This window comes from Bufo gargarizans, chromosome 4 (assembly GCF_014858855.1).
Source record: "Bufo gargarizans isolate SCDJY-AF-19 chromosome 4, ASM1485885v1, whole genome shotgun sequence".
Classification (NCBI taxonomy): domain Eukaryota; kingdom Metazoa; phylum Chordata; class Amphibia; order Anura; family Bufonidae; genus Bufo; species Bufo gargarizans.
In genome coordinates, this window is record NC_058083.1 from 9512121 (window position 1) to 9534637 (window position 22517).

Sequence of the window (22517 nt, forward strand, 5' to 3'; positions counted from 1 at the left end):
GGAGACAAGTGAACCTCCAGATCTCTCCTCTCCACCAGAACCGGAGCAGATCCCTGGAGAGAGGGGCCACTGGGACCGTCAGGTAAGCATCCTTTAGATCCAGCTTTACCATCCAGTCCCCAGGAGTCAATAGGTCCCGAAGGAGGTGAATCCCTCCATCTTGAAATGACGGTAGCGTACTACCGTATTCAGGGCGCAAAGGTTGATGACAGGTCTCATCTGACCTCCTTTTTTCTGAACAAGGAATATGTTGCTGATGACGCCCCACTCTGAAGGAGGGGCCCGCTCTATCGCCTGTTTCTGCAGGAGAGAGCACAGCTCTGTCTATAAGTGCGCGATCTGGGTATGATAGCGGTATAGGCGGGGTGGAGGGAACCAGGCACGGGGACCCCGTGAGTTCTATGTGGAAGCCCTGACCATGGTCAGTACCCATGGATCTGACGTGATGAGGCCCCAAGCATGAGAAAAACGTTGGAGTCTGCCCCCTACACAAGGTACCATAGAATCCCCAATCTGGGGAAGACTTACCCAAGGGTCTGCTAAAGTTGGAGTTGCCTCTGAAAGAGCAAGATCGCCACTGGCCTCCTCTGGTTGAGAAGAAGGGTGAGGGGTTACGCTGTTCCTGGAAGGGAGGTCGCCGTCCAAAGGAACCTCTTCCTGCGCCACAGGCCTGAAAGTTTGCACGGCCGGACAGGCGGCCCCTGCTACTGCCGGCCGATTAGAGACCCGACCCTGGAACACCCTGCGCATAGATGACTGTGCTTTATCTAGCGCGGTGAAGGTACCAACAAATCGGCCCATATCCTTTTAAAGGACTCGCCGAATAGGAGCCCCTGGGCGTCTTTACCGCTTCCGTGAGTGCCAAGTTGGACAATTTGGGGTCGATTTTGAATAAAATGGCTTTGCGCCTTTCAATTGCCAAAGAAGTGTTGGTGTTTCCGGCAATACAGATTGTCCTTTGGGTCCAACCCCGTAATTCTTCGGGGTCTATTGGGGAGCCTTCCGTTCTAGCAGCCTCGGCTAGTTCAAAAATCTTGGCCAGCGGGCCAAAAATATCTAGCACTTTATCCTGGCAGCTGCGCAGAGCTGAGTCCAGGCCCTTCTTGGGGTTCCAACCAGTTTTGGCCAGGAATTGTGACATTTTGGGGTTCACAACTGGTGTGTCACACACTTTGTTGGGGACTGGTGGCCTGGGCACTCGACCCTAAGCTTGTTCCGTGATTCACAGCTTAGAGGGTGACGCACCCAGTGCTCCAGATAATTACCCACATGTTCAGTGGGAAGCCACTCCGCCGATCTAGGGTGATGCAAGGGTTTCGGGATCGAACATAGGTTCACCCGCTGAATCTAGTAGTGCATTAGATCGGTTAATGGCGGAGGAGGACGCTCCGTCCTTGGCAGAGGAGGCCGCAGTAGCGGAGACTGAGGGGCCCTGAACTGGGGGAGCAACATCCTCCTCTGACACGTAATCCGCATCCGCAAAAGCCTCCTCGTCCGATACTCTGTCCGAGTCAGACTTATTCGGTGATTGCGCTCTAGCGCACTTCCATGTTCGCACCCGTTCTGCCTGGCGTGATGAGGCTCTTTTTCGTGAACTATGCACGATATCTTGGGTGGCAGGATGCGCACCAGTCAAGGTCTCCTGTGGTACAGGAGGTTCATTAAAGGTAGGCTGCGGTGTGGTAGTGGAGTCTTGCAGAGCAACTATAGAAGGCTGAGATAGTGCCTGAGTAATACTCTGTGATAAAATACTAGACATGGAGCCCATGGCCGCCATGATGGCATCTGACACAGAGCGCTGCAGGGCAAGCGCCTGTGCATCAACCTCAGGGGTTCTCTGACCCTCAGGAGAGGAGGGGGGAACATTGTTGGTGGGATTCTGGGTAGGGCTACACATGGTATCTATCACAGAGGTAAATTACCTAAAATATAGCTTTTAATGGAAAATATTAATAATTACCATAAATCCCTCACGTGGGGACAATAGGAACAAGACAGACAAACACACCAACACACGTGGGCTGGATCAAGGACAGGTGGGAAGGATGGTATGACAGGGAAGGGCAGGCCAGAAGGGTCCCTAGTATCACTCTAAGGTGTCCCTTACTTATGCTCAGCCCAGAGATGCACCCAGATGGTGGGAGCACTCTGTCCCCGTACCTGCCCTATCTGTCCTTAGAACAGCCCTAGAACACACAATAGACCCTTATGGATGCCCAGGTCATATAATGTAATAGAATATGAATACCAAAATGATTGACAAAATTCAATTATGGGTTCTCGTCTTGATGCGTTTCCCCATTAGATTTGGTTCGTCAGGAGACCACTAGAGAAAAACCAATGCAGTGTTAGCACACCGCTATGTCAATATATATACAATCCACACAAGGAAAATAAACCAAAATACTGGAGCACCAAAGAAAAAACACCTTCAAACCGCCTGACACACGGCCAAATATACAAAGATAATGCAGCAGACAGGATGATGTAAAACCAAAGCATGCAGCAAACGAGTACAGACATCCACCTAGAAATTAGTAGGTCAACGGTGCTGTATTTGTCAATTAGGCAGAGCATGCAGTGGAAGGAAATACCTATCAACTCCAAAAAGAGATAAATCGTGCTGTACTTATCTTTGAGAAGTGTGTCCAGGCGGTTTGGGGTGCTCCAGGGGGCACTAAGATGAGGCTCCAATGTGTATATCTGCGCCATTACATTTAAACCCTGAGTAGGAGGTTCCTATCAACGCTTCCCCCAATCAACAATGAGGGCTATGTCCACATGATCTATCCTGCAAGTCTTTACTCAGTAAAGGGAGTTTATTATAATGAAATATAACATAATGGTAAATGGATCCCCTGAAAATATAATGATATATAACATAATAGGTAAATGGATCCCCCCAAAAAATGGACCTGGTACTGGTAGGGCAAGGAACTATATATGAACTTACTATTCATAAGAGGTCCAGGTGGAACGCACGCCGAGCGTCAAAGATGGCCGTGCGTTCCACCATAGGCTTACTAGTAAGATGTATAAATGCGCCGCCTGCGTTGTTCCGACGTGTGGAACGCACGCCAGGATCTAAATGGCCGTGCGTTCCACCGTCCAGGAAGCGCCGCCTCCACCGCTCCTCAGCTGAGATTACTGTGGAACGCACGCCGACGTCAAAGATGGCCGTGCGTTCCACAGCACAGGATACATCCGGGGCACAGGGTTATCGTGCCTGGATCAGAAAGCGCTGTCGAGGAATGCACAGCACGATATATGGGCACCTCCCATGCAATTTAAATAGACGGGGCCCCTTAGAGAACTATCAGAAATAAATAAAATGTTCATATATAGTGGTAGTATGTAGATATGACAGGGTCCCATATAAGTTGTTACCCCTACAATATAGTTCAAAGTAGAGGGGGGACCATATTTAATCAAATGGAAGTAGGATTATTAAAGTATATTGATAAACACTTTTTATAAGTCATTAAGTATGACAAACTTCAATATATATATTATTATTATCAGATATGTAAAAGTCGGTATATGCAGGATTTAGAATATAAACGATGTCCTATCTAACTAAAGTGCAGAGCCCCAACTCGGGGGGCGAGTGACAGAGGCGTATCTGTCCATAGAAAATAGCGGGGTAATACTGGACCCTAACGAGATATTTAAAGGGAACCTGTCACCGGGATTTTGTTTGTAGAGCTGAGGACATGGGTTGCTAGATGGCCGCTAGCACATCCGCAATACCCAGTCCCCATAGCTCTGTGTGCTTTTATTGTGTAAAAAAAAAACTATTTGATACATATGCAAAATTAACCTGAGATGAGTCCTGTCCCTAACTCATCTCACGTACAGGACTCATCTCAGGTTAATTTGCATATGTATCAAATATTTTTTTTACAAAATAAAAGCACACAGAGCTATGGGGACTGGGTATTGTGGATGTCCTAGCGGCCATCTAGCAACCCATGTCCTCAGCTCTATACACAAAATCCAGGTGACAGGTTCCCTTTAAAGAGAGTTAATGGCTACTTGAATGTCGATGCCGTCTTCAAGATAGTAAAAGATATAATGGGTCTGTATATTAAGGCAAACCCTAAGATGTGTATATTTGACACTTCTTGTGTCGATGTCGCTTTCTGTCATTTGAGATAAAGGGGACGAATCCCCTATTAAACCGAGAAGGAATGCTGAGGTCTGCTAAAGAAAGCAGGTGAATGTGAGCCGCTCATTCAGGCCACTGGTGTCTGGGACCGCAGTCGGTAGATCCATTCGGATTCCTTTGGAGGATCCTGCGGTCCCAGTCTCCTTTTCGCGGGGAGGGTCTAATCAGCTCTAGTGCTGAAAATTTGATGAGTCGGGGGTCCCCATTATGATACTCCCACATATGATTGGCTAGAGGGGTGTCCTTTTTGTTCTTTATGTCATTTAGGATGTTCTGGGACACGGTTCCGGAGCTCCCTAAACGTTTTCCCCACGTAGTCCCTTTTCGTCAGGTGCACTGAGCTAAATACACCACTCCCTTACTGCGACCGTTCACGAAGTCAAGGACATCATATGTTTTCCTGTGACCGTACAGATGTTCTGTCTGAGTTCCGAATGTTGCGGCACACCAGACAGGATCCACACCGAAAAGTACCCAGGGGCTTACGAATCGAGCCAGGTGCCCCTTGAGTGCGGGCCCTGTATAGTGACTGTGAACAAGTCGGTCACGGAGGCTCCCTACCGCGTCTAAATGTAATATAAGGTTTAGAATAGAGTTTAATCCGCCACGTCCGGGTCCATTAACAAAATGGGCCAATATTTGCCAATAATGTTCCTCACTTCATGGCTCACATGGTATCCCTGCCTTTTGTATGGCCAAAATAGGGGGCACACTGGAAGGCTAGTAATAATAATAGAACCTGTGAATCAAACTGCTATAGATATGAGCGCCGAACGGGCAGGGGACCGGAGCAGTGCGCAGGAGCCGGGGGAATGCGTGAGACCGGAAGCGCTGAGGGGAAAAGGAAGCCGGACAAAATCCCGCAGCATATAGGCCTGTAAAATGGCCGCCGAGATCTCGCGGCCCGAAGACACACTGGAAGCGCTCACTGGAATGGCGCCGTGGCAGCGTGAAGAGGAACAGAGGCCCCGCCTCCGGCCACCGAATTAAGAATGAGGATCGAGGTAATGCAGGGGGGGGGGGGGGGGTGGGGGACGCCACAGAGGAAGGCCTCCGTAAGAAACCGGGAAGCGCTGTGACCGGGGTGCACAGAGCGCAAGGGAGAACATACAGGGAGGAACATGAAAAATTAAACACATAAAAACAATGAAATATGGGTCGAAACCCACATAGGGAGCGCTGCCTGCAAGGGTTAGTCACCCTGGTATGGAGCAGCGCACAAGGCCAATTGTAAATACAAGCACAATAGTAAGAGATAACAGAAACTATAGGTGCACTTAACTGGTGCAGCAGCAAAGAAAGAGGAAGAGCGGCCTATTATAGGGGGCCATAGGGGAGGGCCTTGGTTACTATGGTTGTTTCCTGTATGTAAATTTTTTTCCCTTTGCTGTTATTGGTGGACAGTAAAGAAGGAGAAAGCAATATGAGCCTCCGTGTCTTGCTGTAAAAACTGAGTGTAACGTGATCTGCCCACAAACAATTGAAATGTTTCATTAACACAAATGCTTTCTATATGTCATACTTTACTATGTATTTTAGTTTCAGACTTTTTTGGACAGGTGGACAGCCGGCACGTCGGAGGATAGCTCTCTAGCCGTGGAGTTGTGATTTGTATCAGCGACTCCACGGTAGGTGGTAGTTATTTGACTATCCTGGTGAGAAAGAGTGTGTCTCTGTTTCTTTACGTGGGCCCTTTTTACCTCTCCATCCGAGCGCTTACCAGTACTTTTTCAACTCAGGTGGAGAACCTGGAACCACCCTGGCTTGCCCGGACCGGACAGACGACGTCGGACAACATGTGAGCGCACAGCGGTGTGAAGAGCCACAACCTTGGAGAGTCCTCTGATGCCCTCTGTTCTGTTTGATACTATGTATTTTTTGTTTTGACCCTTGTTTTTTGACAGGTGGACAGCCGGCGCGTCGGAGGATAGCTCTCTAGCCGTGGAGTGGGATTTGTATCAGCGACTTCAGCGGTAGGTGGTAGTTATTTGACTATCCTGGTGAGAAAGAGTGTGTCTCTGTTTCTTTACGTGGGCCCTTTTTACCTCTCCATCCGAGCGCTAACCAGTACTTTTCAACTCAGGTGGGAAACCTGGAACCACCCCTGGCTTGCCCGGACCGGACAGAAGACAGCAGACAACATGTGAACGCACAGCGGTGTGAAGAGCCCACCTTGGAGAGTCCTCTGATGCCTTTGCTCCATTTTCGACAAATTACATTTGCTGTAACAATGTCAGGAACAAAAAAAAATATATATATATATATACATATCATTATATATTTTGATATTTTTTTTATGTAAGTACAATATTTGAGTATTTTAAAAAAAAATGTGTATAGGAATGCACTACTTTTTTTTTTAAGTTGTTGCAAATTAGATACAACATTTATTTATTAAAATAAACTATATATAAATATCTATGACTTTTTTGGACATACTTTATATATATAAATAAAATTTTGAAGGCAAAAGATTTTCTTATGTGAAGAATGTCCCAAAAATTTATGTGAGGATTGGTCAAGGCTATGAGGGGCTATGGAGGAGGCCTTGTTAATAAAAAATAAACATATATTTATATATAGTTATAAATATTTTGGGATATTTTTGTTCTGCTACACTAGTGTATACAGGTAGTATGACTTAGTGCTCTTTTAAACAAACGTTTTTATGGTTCAGTTTACAGGCCGTTTACTGCTTTCTGTAGACGGTCCGTATACGAAAACCATTCCTTTTAATGGGTCTGCGAAAGATGCGGACAGCACTCCGGTGCTGTCCGCAATCCGTCGCTATATTCCGTGGCCCTGCAAAAACAATGCGACGTGTCCTCGTCTTGTCCGTTTTGCGTACAAGAATAGGCCTGTTTATTATGGGCTGCCCCTTCAACAATAGCGGCTAGCACACAGGCTGCATCCCGTGTTTTGCGGATCTGCAAATTGGCGAGCGTGAAAAACCACACGTTCGGTTTGAAAGAGCCCAAGTATACATTTCCAAAATATTTTTAGGAAATGAATTTATATAGTAAATAATTTGTAACAATAGTGACATAGGTTCTTTGGCTGTTTCATTATATTTCACTAATCCTGTTCGTGTTATTGTTATTATATAATAAAAATAAAAAATTCCAGTAAAGGTTATTTTATTAGTGTCATCAAAAACAAAGAAATACAAATGAATTTTTTTTTGGGGGGGAAAGCAAAATAGATACATAAAAGAATCTCTAGGAGAAACGTGGTCGTCGCTGTTACACCTATAGGCTGTGATCATGGACTCTATGTTGCGTCCACTACAATTTGATTGACAATACCCTGATTGATAACATTTTCAAAGTATGGCCATGGCAATCACAGCGTCAAACGCATTGTAGTTGCAGAAAGAGAGCAGAGGTGTAACGACTACACAGCTGTTGCTAATAGAGCTTATTGCATGTATTACAACATAATTGTTAGGTGTATTTCGGACACATACGATCATGGAACCAGTATACATGGCTTCATCTAACAAGTGCACACGTAACAGGTCAGCCAGTGTAATAGGTTCAATTCTGATGACAGATGCCCTTTATCTACTCCATGGCAAGATACTCCGCTGGCTCTTCTCTATACATCAGAAATCCACAATAATCATGCTCTGGGTCGGGAAAAACTTTTCTAATGACGGAAACAGCACAAGATGGAATTGGTCTTCTTTTGTCCACGCCCAGATAGCCATGTATCCAAGCTGTGAACCCCCGATAAGCCGTTTTTCTGAGTAGCCTATAATACATTTTCAAACACTCTAAAATGTTATTTAAAAAAATTATCATGTAGTTTACAGACAGTTGTATAGAAACTGAAATGCCAGATTCAAGTTTTTGGATCAATACAATAATATAATCAAAAGGGAGTGAGAGGTCAGATCTGAGGTATGTCTGCGCTCTTGATTACATGAAGTAAACACATAAATCAAAGAGGATAATCCTAAAACATAACATTTAATTCAGTATGGCAGATAAAATAATCCTAAATATAGTGTGCGAAGACAAACATTGGGATACAGGGTTAATAACCGCTAATCAATAATACTAATGATAATCCCAAGTGAAATAAATGAAATAATTGGAGTGCACGGCGGCACAGAGTAACCAGCGTGTCCTACTGGTACCCAGGGACGGTCATCAGATGCTACACCACACGCTGTGTTGATAGTTGCTCATCCTGTATGGATATCCGGATGAACATCAGGGAAAAAGAAAAAGGATGGCAATAATACACATCTGTACATGGTCCCTATGCGGTCCCTATAGCTGTCTAGCCAATCAGCCCTGATACTAAAAATATGGTAGCAGCCTGACCACAGGGCACTCGTCCTTATAAGGACGACCCCGTCTGGAACCTGTCCCTCAATCTGGAATTCAATATGTCCCTAAAATTGCATGAAAAAAATCCCTACACGCATGTTTCACGCTGCCAGGACATGGAGCAGTTCATCAGGGCAGATGAAAGAGAATCAAAAAGATCGTTCTCTAGATGAAATGATCGATCTTACAGACCAAAAAATGACACGGTCAGTCAGCTGGTCTTGAGGTATGCCAAGATAGTCGGATCCTCCGTGGGCTACCTCATAGATGAGAGGTAAAGGAATAATGCAGAATATGGGTAGATATGCCTGCACATGGGATGTCAACTAACCTGGCGTTCCCTCCTCGTTAAAATAACTACCTGGTTCCCGCTGTTGCCACATGTAAGGTCCGTGGCCAATGAGCGCACCCGCCAGCGCGGCGCATGCGTCTATCGCAGAATCGGAACGAGGCCTGGAACGCAGGAAAAAAGTGCCTGGTTGACCTAGCACTCCTGCGCATGCGCGATCTCGCACTGGACATTGCGAGATCGCGGTAGCCGTCCAAGACGGCGAAAATAATCTGAGGCAACTACAATATCGAATGCTTCATAATATTCGATGGTGGAAAAACGATTGGACATTCGAAAATCCACCCGAATATTTTGAACCACGGTCGGTTCTAATTAGAGGTATTTGAGGCTAATCATCCAATAATGGATAAAATCGACTATGAACAGTGATACACACACAGAGACAGATCACTGTGAGTCAGTACCAGAGATACTCTTGTATCTAAGGGAAGGTCTAATCGGTGGTAAATACCAACCAATGAACATAATTGATGGTAAAATGATGAAACAATGAAAAAAATATATCAAGTGGATGACAGAGACAGTGGCCCCGGGCAAAATACTGCCGACTTAGAGGGGAGGGGCATTATAGGTCAAATGTAGCCAAATGAGCTGGTGGAGACGGTCACCAGAGACAGACACTCGTCTACAGGAAACAGCTATAATTCAGCTGTTCGTTGAGACCTGTCGGAGTGACCGTCTGTAGAAGGAATATCCACGTGACTCGCGCTGTAATAGGATCTTATCCCAATCTCCCCCTCGTTTAGGGGGGCTAACAGCTTCGATGCCCATGACCTTGATGACCCTGGGGTTCCCTTGATGAAACTCACATATGTGATGGGCCACAGCAGTATCGCGCCGCTTTTCTATATCCAGGAGATGTTCTCCTATGCGCCTGCGTAGCTCCCGTTTCGTTTTGCCTATGTATTCTTTTTGACAAATACATGTTATTTTGTATATAACCCCCACAGTCCTGCATGAAATAAAGTCTCTGATGTTGAAGCTGCGTCTGAGATTGGTGCTGTAGAAAGTTTTACCAGGATTGATATTATTACAAGCCACGCAGCCACTGCATCTGAAACTACCCACAGGGCGACGACTCTGCTCCACCGGCTACACCAAATACCTGGCTAAGTGACTGTGTACCAATAAATCCTTAAGACTTTGGCCTCTTCTGAACGTCACCTGTGGGTATTCATGCAATACATCACGGACATCTAGGCCCATCAAGAGGATAGGCCAGTGCTGTGCCAAAATCTCTCTAGATTCCTTGGCAGAGCCATAAAAAGTAGTGATGAATCGTACCTTCCTATCTTTCTCCTGTTTCTTCTTCGGAGTCAGTAGTGTGTCTCTAGGAGTATTGGCCGCCTTCTGGAAGGCCCCTCTCAGAACTTTGTCAGGATAGCCCCTGGCCCTAAATCTCTGTCGAAGATCGGCTGCCTGGTGTAGGAACTCATGCTCATCAGAGCAGTTCCTGCGCAGGTACTGCCCATAAGATATGCCTCTCTTTAATGGCAGTGGATGGCTACTCTGCCAATGCAGAACTGAATTAGTGGGCGTTGTCTTTCGAAAGATAGTTGTAGAGAGCTCCCCCCAGACTTACAATAATATGTTGAACCGTCCTTTTGAAACATTTAATAACCTGTTCAAATCTTTGTCAGGCGGTGGATGCAACACTTGACCTATTGACCTCATCGACACCTCCACTTTTCCTCGATCTTGACAGAATTGATGAAAGTAATCATGTTCGATTATACATCCCATTTCTTCTAAATACGGTTCTATATTTGATACTTCTTTGTAGCATATTGATTCGACTGGCATTGGCATTGGTTCACAATTGTTACAAGTACACCATAGCTTATTTCCAAGTCTGTAGTATGACTCTTCAATTTCAACGTTGTCCTCCGTGTTTGAGGAACAAGTCGGGTTTTCAGGAAAACAGGGTTCGAAATTGTCAGGACAACCATATTTTTCTTGTAGACGCTTCTTTATCCATTCAAACTAGACATGACAAAAATAAATTGGAGACAAAAGCAAAATGCAAATCTAATAAATTTCTTACTTTTTCAGCTCTAGTTGCTGAAGCACACGGTGATACTTGTTGCGACGCACTATCCATTCTTAAACCTATTTTGACGAGTATCACTACAAGTCCAATTTATTCCTGGTATTCAATCGCAGAGGCCAGAATTCCATGTAATTAGGTGTGTGTAACAGTAGTAATGTGATGGTCGATGGGGTTGTTAGTTCTGGCAATACCACTACTGTCCGATAGATAATATGACTATCAGCAAATCAGTGGCGTAGAGTAATTTCTAAAACTTATGATTGCAAGAGGGCAGTTGTTGTGAAGCGTACATTTCAATAAATGTCTCAAAAATAGCTACTATGTATTTGCTCAAAATAGTTGCAGACCTGAGGCAGCAGTAATGTGACAGAGGCTAAGATGATGATTACTAGTGTTGATCACGAATATTCGAATTGCGAATTTTAATAGCGAATATCGGCACTTTGAGAATTCGCGAATATTTAGAATATCGCTAAATATATTCGTAATTGCGAATATTCGATTTTTTTCGAAAATATCAGTTTATGCGAATTTTTATGTGAAAATTTGTATGCAAATTTTAATGCGAATTTTCGCAATCAAGAAAATAATGCCTGGAGATTACGAATTTGCGAATATATGGTGAATATTCGCCCGAATATTCGCGAAATATCGCGAATTCGAATATTGCCCCTGCCGCTCATCACTAATGATTACAAGCTGGTAAACACAGCTTGGAATGAAGATTTCAAAGACACCAGAAGTAAAGTGATTCCTCCATCAACAAGTTGTCCGAACAGCTTGTCTGGGTGTCTGAAAATCGCTTTTCGAAGCAGGAGGGTAAACCATGGAAGATTATGATAACAGGTGGGGCCCCAGGGCTTTTTTTTAAACCAAACCCCCCCCCCCTCCCCCCCCCCCCAAAAAAAATGACGTGGGGTCCCCCCTAATTTTTCTAACCAGCCAAGGGTTAACCAGCAGCTGTGGGCTGCCATTATCAGTGTGAGAAGGTCCATGGTTCTCACAGCCACCCCAAGAGCAAAACCATAAAATAAAATATTTTCACACTTGGCGGCAACCTGGCTCTTCCCGGAACCCCCTGGGGCTTTGGGTACCGGGGTAATTGTCTTGGGGTTTTACTGTCAGCACAGTTATGACACTATACCACACACTGGCTGACAATAAGACCCAGTAATAGTGATAGTAGCGTCTGGACAGATGCAGCCATTACTACCACTGCAAGTACTGAAGAGCAAGAATACAAGTAGCCATGTCTGAAACAAGTTTATTGAAATAAATACTCCCCAACGCAAGCCCCCGTTGACCATTTTAATCAGTTATTTAAAACTTTACTATTTTCTGCTCTTCCTCCACTCAGATGCAGTCCAAGTAATAATCAAAAAAAATAAATAAAAATCTGTGGAGTATGCGATCTATTACATGAATTTAGAAAAACATATGGTCAGACAGGGAGACAGTTTTTGGGAATAAACAGACTAGAATTGGTTACGCCATCGCCCTGCGTAAGATGAAATAGTATAAATGGCTTCCTCAATCAAGTGTTCCTTGGTGGTGAACGTGTTTGGTTGTTGTGGGGTGGAGTATAACCCCCATCATGCTCGTTGCCATAGGGGTTTTGGTGGGGGGAGTATAACCCCCATCATGCTCGTTGCCATAGGGGGTTTGGTTGTTGTGGGGGTATAACCCCCATAATTCTCGTTGCCATAGGGGGTTTGGTGGGGGGAGTATAACCCACATCTGTGACAGGTTTCAGAAGTTCTGAAAGATTATCTACGCATTAGTGATCTGACAGCCTCTTTTGGTTTCACTTTGTCTGTGTGTTGCTGGTATGTCCACACCTGTTCAGGAGAGGATCATGTGACCTTTACCTCGCCCTATTTAGTCTGACTTTTCCCATCACTCCTTGCTTGGGATAGCTTCATTTGGTCTTGGAAGAGCTGGAGTGTGGTTCGTGTTGAAGTCCTGTTCATCTATCATCCTCTTAAGTTAAGTGTTCCGCTTGTTGTGTTTTGTATTCCCCCCCCCCCCCCACATTGTTTACTAGGCCTCAGTGAGACGCTAGGAAAGGAACGGGTGGTCTCTGCCCTGTCATTATCTTTAGGGCATCTGAGGGTCACCAGGTTTTCTAGGTTCCTGTGTATGGGTATTTCTACCATCGAGAGGTGCCCATACGGATAGGAGTTAGGGTCAGGAGCAGGGTTTTATAGGTGGTGACCCTTTTCCTTCCCTAGCGGTGAGGCCTAGTGTCTTTCCCCTTTTTTCTTGTTGTCTTTTGGTGTACTCCCCTACTACATCGGTGACACCATCATGCTCATTGCCATTAGGGGGCTTTCTTGGGGGGAGTATAACCACCATCATGCTTGTTGCCATAGGGGGTTTGGTTGTTGTGTGGGGAGTATAACCCCCATCATGCTCGTTGCCATTAGGGGTTTTGGTGGGGGGAGTATATCCCCCATTATGCTCGTTGCCATACGGGGTTTGGTTCTTGTGGGGGAAAATTTGCCATACAGAACAAATGCTCGTTTGTCTAGGGGGGTACATTTAAAGATTGGAACAACTTGCTCATTGTCTAGGTGTGTTTTACATACTTACCTACAGGATCCGGATGCTGCTGCTGCCTCCGACTCTGCTCCAATGCTCGCCGTGGGAATCCAAGATGGCGCCGGCTCAGGATGGATGAAATTGCTCCAGTTCTTGCGAGAACTGGAGCTTCTTCTCCCTGGCTAAGAGCGGAGCGCGCTGATTAGATGTGCTCCGTGCCAGGGAGAAGAAAGACACGCCCGGGAGAACTTTTGCAAGCCTGCCCAGTTTAGCCGAATGGCTCATTAGCATTGAAGGCAGGAAATATTGCGGGGGCCACCGCGGACAAACGGGGGCACTGAATGCAAAATGAAGAACTGAATAAGCACCACCGGGGGCTGGCAAGTAAGGGTATATCTTTAGTTTAACTTGCATTTTCAGGTGAAAGGTCCTCTTTAACACTAGTTGTTGATTTGCCACAGAGATACTTAAAATGTAAAGAAGACAAACTCATTCCAGTAGCTAAATACCTATAGGTTGAACAAAAACACTATCAGATTTCAGAATGGGAATGCATAAATAAACTTAAATTCAATAAAATTTACCTCAAAGTTAGGTCTCATGCACACGACCATGCCGTTTTTTTGCGGTCCGTGTCACATGCACGTCGTGCGACAAATGTTGTTGTGTAGACCTAGCCTAATAATATTACAGGCTATAGCTACTAGAGATGGGTCGTTGATTCAGGGAGTTATTCTGATTGGAGTCGGGGGGAAAATTGGCTTCTACCTCACAGTTTTTTTTTGCCTTCCTCTGAATCAACTTGCAGAATAACAGGCCGAACTGGATGGACAAATGTCTTTTTTCGGCCTTATATACTATGTTACTATATTCCTATGAGACTGACATTGAGGCTCCTATAGGAATACACAAAGAAACTGGTTTCCTGTCTACACATAAGATGCTGTGTTATTTGGAAAGTGTTGGTCACATAACATGGCTGAGGATCAGAGGGGAGGTTATAACTCACAAATACAGTCATTGGTAAGAAAATTGCCTTCACTACAGTTTACATCATATACCTTTCTAACAAGTCAGAGAATAAAAAAATTGTGGGAGTGCTTCTTTAATATTTTTTATTGGGTCACCACCTAGCTATTTTTAACAAACTCCACCCCAGTGAACTTTAGGCCTCTTGGGTTCATGTTATGGCTGTGTTTGAAGTGAAGTGACACTCTATGTGTTTCTAGGCCCTTCTTTTTATTTCTAATATGTTCTTAAATGTGTGTTTATAATTTTCTTAGTTTGGCCCACATACTGGAGGCCACATGGGCACTCCAGTACATAAACCACTCCAGTATGTTCGCAACTTAGAAAAAAAATTGAAATTATATTTGTTTTTTGTATTTGCCTTTCTGTGGTTGGTTTTTTCAGCCAGTGCAGAAACCGCACCATGTGAACGATCCTTTAGATCCTCTTTCATTTTAACTGCTCTGTATTTACTCCTCACTGTAGGTGCCTTGGAAAATATGACAAATTTTGGGTAAAACTCTGGCCAATCACTGGAGCATTTTTCAGAACCTTCCAATTCATTTTAACTATCCATTTGATTTGTACATGGTTCTCATTTTATTGTGTGATGAAAACATAATTGAACTTTTCCTTCCCTATTTATTGTTTCTGTCAGAAATCCCAAGTCTTGCTGGAAAGTTGGATCTTGATAGGGAGCCTCTTTCAAGAGGTGACGCTAGTGAGATGGTTCGCTTCCTTAGGACATACCTCTTTGCATACACTTCTCTGCTTGAGCACCGTTCCTGTTTCTTTTTGTATGCAACATCGCCCTCTAGTGGCCAGATCTCGCTTCTACAGTCCATAAAATGAATGAGACTGGCATGCCATCCTGGCATATCATGTCACAGCCAGGGGTGGATTGGCCATAAACTCTACAAGAAAACGTCCCGGTGGACCAATGCCTATGGGGCCACCTAAGTCCTACTTTTAGCCAACCAGTGGCAGTCTTTAGGAATTAATTTTGTGCTGCTGGCGGCAGTATATTGAGATGCATTGTGGTATTTTTTGGGGTGGTATAATGTGCTGCAATATGTTATTGCTAGTCCTGCCCTCTGTCAGTTTGGACCCAACTACAAAATGGGGCCACTTTTAGTTTTTTTCCGGGGCCACTTTACGTTCCCAATCCGTCTCTGGTCAAAGCATCAATGCCACTAATTACTTAGGAATAGTTGTGTAAGGATGTGGGGCAAGGGATATTAAATATATTACTCTGCATGTGTAAATCGTATAATTACTGCAATGTCTCACTTTGCTAAAATAAGGAAATAGCTCGCTCTCCCATGTCCAAGGATAGGTGCTCTAGTCCAATTGAATCACCCTTCCAATGGTAATGGTTCATATCTTGCCTATAAGTTAGAAAGTCCATAATCCTGGCCTAATGATAATAGAATCATAAATATTGATAATAAAATCGTAATCAAGCCACTGAAGAAGGGGAAAGCACTACCCGAAACGCGTCTGGTAATTATAGACTGTATTCCATGTCCGAACAAATGTGGAAATAGAACATATACGAAAATTTAATAAGTCTGAAGCGCTTCAGCAAACCTTAAAGAAATCGGATAATTACGATTATACAATTCAAATTTGTTCCCGTGAGATGTAAAGTGGATTACGTGAACCGCCAAAACTGAGCACAGCGTGAGACACCGAGACCGAGTACAGCCGCATCATAGGCTGAAACTTCATGCTGAGACCTGATCCTTCCACTTGTCAACATCGAATATACCAATACCTTTTACAGTGTCAGGTAAGCCCACTGAAGTGGGACACCACAACTGGCTGTAAGTAATCTATCAAGCGGGCATATATTAATACAAATACCTACTTAAGGGACATATCAACACCAAACCAAGAGTATAATCTGCATCCTTGTTTTTTTAAATATATATATATATGAACCTACTATAACATTTCTACAATTGAAGATATACTGCGAAGTCTACAAATATACTGGACTATACGTAGGATATATACGGAGTGACTTTTTACTATATATTTTAATATATATCTTACCATACATCTGGGTATACTTACCTATATACATGTTTTTAGTCTGTATATTTTAGTATTGTTTTAAAGGTGTGTTTTTATTTACTAGATTTTGCAATACTTTAATAAATATATATTACATCCATAGTGTATCCATGTGAATTACCTATGTCAGAGTGCCAGTCCATTTCAATACTTTTAATGTCTCACTTTTGTCAGTAGATGGCAGCAAAGGACAACATGCTAAAAGTCTACATGGAGCTGCCTATAAGGCCTCATGCACACGACAGTTTTTTTGTTTTTGTTTTTTTGCGGTCCACAAAATTGGGATCTGTTATCTGTTTTTGTTTTTGTGTGTCTTCCGGGTTTTTTTTGCGGACCGCAAAAAAACAAGGAATGTAAAAGAAAAAGGGAGATTTAAATATCCCCACCCAGGATACTGGTATATATGCTGGTCACCTGAGTTTTGTTTGGTGGCCATTTTCTGTAGTCTTTACAGGGTACAGAGGTTCGTTTGGTTGCTTGGCTTTGTTGTTCTTGTAAGAGGTCGCACTGCACTGGCTTGTTTATCGGCGATGGGGACAGCGCTCCCTTTTCTTGGACAAGGAACCGAGTAGAAGGCGGCGATTTTGGGTCCATCCCATTGTTTCCCAACGCTACTGGAAAGGACACTTTCATACCCTCTACCAAGATCTTCGGCAGCATCCCGAGAAGTTTTTTTTCGTTCTGTCGGATGTCATTGTCTACATTTGATTGCTTGCTGTCGTCTCTACGTACTGTCCTTACCTTCATGGACACCAATATGAGGCGCAGCATTTCTCCTGAGGAAAGGCTCATTGTCACGTTGAGGTAAGCTATATCTTACTTATAGTTAAAACAGTAATGTGCACTGCTTCTGTCAGGAGGAACATGTTTGGGAAAATGGCTGCTGTTAGACATGTGCTAATGTTTGCTGAAGTTAACTTTTTTTGTCCATAATATCTTTGGCCCATTGTCAAATATATTTTTGGTGTTAAATCCCCGACAGATAACATGGCAAGATTAAAGGAAGTCGTGTATTTTAAACTGGTTTACTATTTGTTTGTTTGGCTAATGTCATCATCATGCAGAGTGTTCACATCATCCTTTAAGTCGCCCATACATTCTGCATGCAAATGGCGTAAACACAGTTGCTCTAGCATAGCTTGTGTGAGTAGTGCGCACACCCCAATTTCTGAAAGTGTTTTGTTCATACACAAAATGACATTAGAAATGTTATTTATAGTAAATTTACATAGATAGTTGTACCCATATGTCTCATATCAAACATTAGACAAATCATATTGTATGTTACCTTTTTTAGCTGCTTACTGATATTTTATTTTTCAACAGATTCCTTGCAACTGGAAACTTTTTGCATCCCTGCATTTTTGTGCGTCACACTTGCCACGTCATCTGGCACCAACTTCGAGAGACTGTGATGCCACAGCCCAAGACGGACGATTGGGTTCTGATTGCTGAGGGCTTCAATCTTTCTGCGCAGTTTCCCAACTGCATCGGGGCAATGGATGGCAAGCACATCCGTGTGAAGAAGCCGCCACACTCAGGGACCCGATTCCTCAATTATAAGCAATATTTTTCTGTAGTGCTACTGGTTTATAATGGTTAGTATCGGGGCCTGTGGAAGCATAGCAGATGCTCGCATCTTTACTGCTTCTAGAATGGGTGAGCGGCTTTGTGCCAACCAGCTTGCCCTGCCTGAGTCCAGAAGACTGCCCGGATATGCAGGTACGCCGGCTCCATTTGTTATCGTGGCCAGGGCCGTCTTTACCAAGGGGCAGCTGCCTCTTGAGCCCTGCTAGCCACTGCCCCAGGTGTCAGGCTGTCAGCTACACAGGGGGTGCTGCCATGCCATGCCTGCCGGCACTAAGTCCAGGCATCGTACTGTGTTAGAGCTGTGATCTAGGACCTTAATGACATAATCACCATGTGACCAGTAACCTAGCAATATTACTGGTCACATGGCTATGAGGTCATCACAGGTCCTAGCAGGAGTGTTGCTGCAGGAGAAGTTTACCTTATCTGTGGAGCTTTTTTTTGTGAAGATTACATCAGAAAAAGGTGACGGGGCTGTTATGCTAATATACTGTAAACTACTGTATAGTGGGCGACTGTATACTGTGGGGGGTCTGTATACTGTGTGGGGGGGGGGGGCCTGTATAGTGTGTGTGGGTGCTGTATAGTGTGGAGTGCTATACTGTATACTGTGAGGTGTTGTATACTGTGGGCTGCTATACTGCATACTGTGTAGTGCTGTATACTATAGGGTGCTATACTGCATACTCTGGGGTGCACTGTAACACTAGGATGAGCCGAGCCCTGGTCTCCTTCCTGCAGAGCGGTGCCCACGTCCAGCCTGAGCCCAGCTGCCCAGAGCACTGATCCTGAGCCGCTGGAGTCTTCAGAACTGGAAGTATTTACAGTAATGTAGATTGTAAGCCCTCACGGGCAGGGCCCTCTCTCCTTCTGTACCAGTTTGTAACTCAACTTGTTTATGATTAGTGCATGTTATGCGGCCCTTCCCATAGCGTGGTTTGGATGTCAGGAGGCATATTTTCAACTACCGGTTGACTCGTGCCCGTCGGTTTGTTGAGTGCGCTTTCGGAATACTCTCTAGCAAGTGGAGGGTGTTTATGTCATCCATACAGATGGATCCGGAGAATGCTACCCTGGTGATTCAAGCTTGTGTTGTTCTACACAACTTCACCAGGATTCATGAGGCTTCCTCTTCTGTTGACATGGAAGATTTTCCTACGTCATCAGGTTTGCCATGGCAGAGGGACGCTATTCGTGGCAGTGTTTAATTTTTTCTACCTCATTTTTTCTTAATTTTGTTTAGTTTTTAACAGAGAAAATAAAGTTTGGTTACTAGAAGCATTGTGTGTGTCTATATAATGTTTACATTTGGTGAAATGTGATATATTGGATCTCAAGCTATAATCTAACACAATAAAAATATTACATTCTACATATATTCCTGTAACATCATATTGTTTTTTTGAAAAATAACACTAAATTCGAAGTGGGGGTAGGAAAATGTATATGTGCAACCACTTGGGTATTAATATTTAACTCAACCCATTAGTTTTAGTGTGTTCATGCATTTGTGCCTTTTAGTGTCGACCAATATTATGTTAGATTTATCCCCGTACAAACAGATGTTTTGACTTCCCCTGATTCCTTTGGCCTATATAATCTGTATTGCTACTTCACCATCAAAAGGTTGAGTTGTTTGTTGAGCCCCGTCCCATAGTTATTTTGTTTGATTCGAGCCACTATCGTTGAACTTTATGAAAAAGTGACACAAATATTTACAAATCAAATAATTCCCTGATGGCGGCCCCAGAAGTAAATGAGTTTACAGGCCTAACCTGGCCAGGTTGTTGTGCTGCATGAGTAGAATGGGAAGGGGGTTGGTTGGGCTCTTGTACCACAGGATAAGCTGGCACAGGGCAAGGTGGGCCATGGGGTTGTGGTTGTGTGTAGCTGGGGGCATGCTGCGAGGGTGCAGACATTATTTGGCAGCGTAGCGTATTTATTTGGCTTACAATGTCTCCCTGGTATGGGGATGCAAACATGTCTAATAACATCGCCAGTCCTGCTATACACGCACTATACTTTTCTGGATGAACACGCCTCAGTAACGGCGCCATCCCCCTCAGCATTTATCCCGTGTCTCCACTGCTGCAGTGCTGTTACAGTTGCATTGTTTTCATTACCACATTGCAGGAATTCCTCCCGTGTCTCCACTGCTGCAGTGCTGTTACAGTTGCAGTTGCATTGCTTTCATTATCACATTGCAGGAATTCCTCCTGTCTCTCCACTGCTGCAGTGCTGTTACAATTGCATTGCTTTCTTTACCACATTGCAGGAATTCCTCCTGTCTCTCCACTGCTGCAGTGCTGTTACGATTGCATTGCTTTCATTACCACATTGCAGGAATTCCTCCCGTCTCTCCACTGCTGCAGTGCTGTTACAGTTGCATTGTTTTCATTACCACATTGCAGGAATTCCTCCCGTGTCTCCACTGCTGCAGTGCTGTTACAGTTGCAGTTGCATTGCTTTCATTATCACATTGCAGGAATTCCTCCTGTCTCTCCACTGCTGCAGTGCTGTTACAATTGCATTGCTTTCTTTACCACATTGCAGGAATTCCTCCTGTCTCTCCACTGCTGCAGTGCTGTTACGATTGCATTGCTTTCATTACCACATTGCAGGAATTCCTCCCGTCTCTCCACTGCTGCAGTGCTGTTACGATTGCATTGCTTTCATTACCACATTGCAGGAATTCCTCCCGTGTCTCCACTGCTGCAGTGCTGTTACAGTTGCAGTTGCATTGCTTTCATTATCACATTGCAGGAATTCCTCCTGTCTCTCCACTGCTGCAGTGCTGTTACAATTGCATTGCTTTCTTTACCACATTGCAGGAATTCCTCCTGTCTCTCCACTGCTGCAGTGCTGTTACGATTGCATTGCTTTCATTACCACATTGCAGGAATTCCTCCCGTCTCTCCACTGCTGCAGTGCTGTTACGATTGCATTGCTTTCATTTTTCGCGAAAACGCCTATGAGTCAAAATATTACGTTTAAGAAGTCACAAAAAGGGGACTTGTGACTATTTTTACGCCAAAACCTGGTGTAAATCTGTGTTTACATCAACTCTGTCATCTTTCTCCTGGAAGTCTACATATGGCCACTGGAGCGCAGCACAGACACAGAGAAGATCGTAGATTACATTTATACAGTCTCCCACAGTTCTAGAATGAAGGGGTCAGCGGGTGGACTATATGTAGCACACCGCCTCAGGTTACATGAGGTGCAGGTGATCGTCCAGTCATCACATCATCCCCTCTGCCTCCTTCGTCACTGTGTGGTCCAGCCCTGCCCCCTCTCCTCCTCATGGCACAGTCCAAAGCTAAACAGCCAGGGGCTTCCTCTGGGGGATTAAAGGAAAACACAAGAGCTCCTGGTAAATGTGACAACTCGGAGACTGTTTACTACGTAGGACAATGCGTATTCCAGCTGCTCCAGGGGCACTGCTATTACACTGGGGCCAGAGTACTCCACACTGGAGCATCAGCCAATCACAGGAGGAGAGACGGTGGCCAATGCAGGAGGAGAGGCAGCCGGCCAATCGCGTCGCTCCTTACAGGGGCCTGCACGAGCAGCAGTTTACTCTGCACATAATCCCCTGTCACTGAGCGATGAGGCTGCAGCCACTGATCCCAGTCACTCAGGAATGGGGCAGAGCGCTCTCCGCCTGAATCCCCTTTGTGTTTGGATATTACGGCACAGTACGAGGCGTAGATAGGAGCCCGCCCTGTGGTGCACATCTGCAAGGAGCTGCTGAGCGTGCCGCTGTGGACGTGCTCAGTGCACAGCAATAGGTATGTGGCATGCATTATTTATCACCCTGCTCCTTGTGCTTCCTCTCCTCATGCACCCCTAGGGTGGCCACTGGCTTCTGATAATGCTGGACATCACAGGCCACGCCCCTGACTGCTAAACCACACCCCTGATTCCACCAATCCACGCCCCTGGAAGAAGGAAGGTGAGATGGGGGCAGCCAGGGTGCTTCTCTCTCCCTCAGTCAGCCATGTCGGAGGACTCTGGTGACTGACGGGGGGGGGAGAAAAGCCTCAGTCAGTCAGTTTGTAGTGGCAGCTCATGCTCAGATAGCACAATGCTACTGTCTGAGCGTGAACTACTGAGAAAGGAGGATATCCCTGCGTCAGTCCGGGCCCTGCGCCAGACGGAGGAGAGGGAGCCAGGAAACCGGACTTCTGTCCACCCTATGCACCCCTGATACACAGTCTGCACCCATGTATTATATCCAGGCTGGGGTGCCCTCATTCAGAGACCTGGAACAGATTACCTACGGAATAAGCCTCATCCCTCATGTTATTCCTCCTGTCAGCCTGCATGCAATATATGCGACAGGGATTTCCATCATCTGCTCCCCACATTCACCCCCCCCCCCCCCCATGC

General features: G+C 44.9%; 1 protein-coding gene across 1 annotated transcript in view; it reads left to right on the forward strand.

The window, feature by feature from the left end:
- Positions 1–21696: 21696 nt before the first annotated feature.
- The window catches only part of LOC122935859 (WD repeat and coiled-coil-containing protein-like), a 48185-nt gene continuing 47364 nt past the window's right edge, over positions 21697–22517 (forward strand). The window contains exon 1 of the mRNA XM_044291769.1: positions 21697–21916. The gene's annotated coding sequence lies outside the window, so the exon portion shown is untranslated. The remainder of the gene's footprint in view (positions 21917–22517) is intronic.